Source organism: Schistocerca gregaria, chromosome 4 (genome assembly GCF_023897955.1).
Source record: "Schistocerca gregaria isolate iqSchGreg1 chromosome 4, iqSchGreg1.2, whole genome shotgun sequence".
NCBI classification, from domain to species: Eukaryota; Metazoa; Arthropoda; class Insecta; order Orthoptera; family Acrididae; genus Schistocerca; species Schistocerca gregaria.
In genome coordinates, this window is record NC_064923.1 from 478,407,619 (window position 1) to 478,410,064 (window position 2,446).

Consider the following 2,446-nt stretch of genomic DNA (forward strand, 5'->3'; position numbering starts at 1 on the left):
AACAAAACAAAAAAGAACGACGCACCACAAGGGAATTACCCGAATTGCACGAAAATCCGTAAATGTAACCTACATGTACAGGTTAACGGAAACTTAGAATTTCAGAAATATTGGATTATTTATTTAAGAGGAAGAGCATGACAATCTGAGCAAGTCACTAAAGAGTTGGTGCACCCATGGCCCTTATGCAAGCCGTTATTCGGTTTGACGTTGATTGATAGCGTTGTTGGATGTTCTCCTGAGAGGTATGAAGCCAAATTCTGTCGGCGCGTTAGATCGTCAAAATCCCGAGGCGGTGGGATGTCCCTTCCCATAATGGTCCAAACATTCTCAATTAGGGCGAGATCCGGCGACTTTGCTGGCCAAGGTAGAATTTGGTAAGCAAGAAGACATGCTTATAGTTAAATTTTTCCCTGAGATATTTAAGTCTCTTTTTACTATCTACGGTAATGATCGAAGCAGACGAAATGAATTAAAATTTGTGCTGCGGTAGGGACTCGAAACCGGGTCTTCTTGCTTGCCAATATCGGAGAGCCCTGGCAGTAGTGACAATATGTAAGGGAAAAATGAATTGAAGTTTGTGTTGAGAAGGTCACTTAGCTTAGGTAGTTCGTGCAGCATTTTGGACTATTGTACTGTGGTGGTGTAATGGTTAGCATTTCTGCCTAGCAAGCGGAAGGACCCGGGTTGGAGTCCCGGCCGTAGCACAAATTTTAGTTCATTTCGTCTGCTTCGAATCATTAAGAAGACAAGCAGTAGAAACTCTCGTTGTGTGGGGAGAGGGCATTATCTTGCTGAAATGTAAGCCGTAAGGTCAACAAAACGAGGCGTAGAATACCGTCAACGTGCCGCTTTGCTGTAAAGGTGCCGCGGATAACAATCAAAATGATCCTGCTATATTGTGAAATCGCACCCAAGACCATCACTCATGGCTGACGGACCATATGGCAGACGGCAGCAAGGAAAGTATCCCACTGCTGTCCAGGACGCCTCCAGCCACGTCTCCGGCCTGGAATCTCCTTGGCTGGAGTTGAATTGTCTTCAGTGATGAGTCCCGCTCCAAACTGAGACCCGACGACCGGCGAAAACGTGTCTGGAGATGCCCTGGACAGTGGTGGGATATCAACCTTATTGTCGCCCTCCATGCGACCCAACTCTAGGAAGTGATGGTCTGGAATGCCATTTTGTTTCATAACAGAACCGCTTTGGTTACCATACACTGCACCCTTACAGAACAGCGATACGTCGACGATATTCTACGCTCCGTTTTGTAGTCCTTCATGGCAAGCTGCCTAGGCTTACATCTCAACAAAACGGCTCCCTCTCACACATGGCTTGTGTTTATTGCTTGTCTTCGTGCTTTCCAAATCCTACCTAGGCCAGCAACTTTGCCAGATCCCTTGTGAACTGAGAGCGTTTGGAGCTTCATGGGCAGAGCCCACCAACCGGGATTTTGAAGCTCTAACATCCGAATTGGAGACGACTGAACACGGTACCCCTCAGGAGAACATCCAACAACTGTATCAATCAAGGCCAAGCCCAATAACTAGTTGCATATGCACAACAGGTGGACGGAAGTGCTAGTGAGTCCCTCAGTTTGCGATGTTCTTTCGCTTGAATAAATCATTCTATTTTCATCAGGTTACCCTCCATTCAGAGGCTGTTGCATGCAGCGACTGTTATATTGACTTGTAAATAACAGATTTTAACAATCAGTCGTCGTTTGGAATTTTTATTGGCAGATCTACATTTCAGCTAGAAACTAGCCCTTCTCAATGCACTATCATTTTTGTAGCTGAAATCTAGATCTGCCAATAAAATCTCCAAAGGACGACTGATAGCTGAAATTTATTATTTACATGTCATTCTAGTTTTCTGAAACTGTTTGTCTATACATCAACCGCCAAGTCTACGGATTTCCTTCCCATTCGCATAATTCCTTCGTGGCGCCTTATTTTTTCTAAGAGTCTATAACTGCAAACCGATTTAAATTAGAGAGCATCAGACAGGGAGTGGGTTGGACTGCCCCGTCAACGTTACGCCAATGGGAGCCTGGAGCTGTCGTCTACCGCTGTGTTGCCGGTGGCACTGTGCAAACCATTGTGCTTGCCAGTAACTTTTCGTGGCACAAAAATCTTATATATTTAAAGAAAGAAACGTAGCTCAGACCCAATTGAAATTAAATACAGATTTGTGATATTCTCACATATATTGCATAGATTTTAACCAAACTGGATTTTTAGAATTTTTACATTATTTATGTATGAGATTGAGTTTTTACTCCATACTTGTACTGACAATACTGCAAAAGAACACCGTTTGCAGATGTAGATAGACAGCAGTCGGTGTACGATACGCAGCTTTGGAAATACCTATTACCCATCGAGATGTTTTTTGAATCAGTCAAAACAAAGTGTTTCGGTGAGTTTAAAAATAATTGAGAGAC

General features: G+C 43.7%; 1 non-coding gene across 1 annotated transcript; it reads left to right on the top strand.

The window, feature by feature from the left end:
- Positions 1–634: 634 nt before the first annotated feature.
- Trnaa-agc (transfer RNA alanine (anticodon AGC)) lies at positions 635–707 on the top strand. Its single transcript has one exon. It is a non-coding gene; the product is annotated as a tRNA-Ala (tRNA).
- Positions 708–2,446: the final 1,739 nt, after the last annotated feature.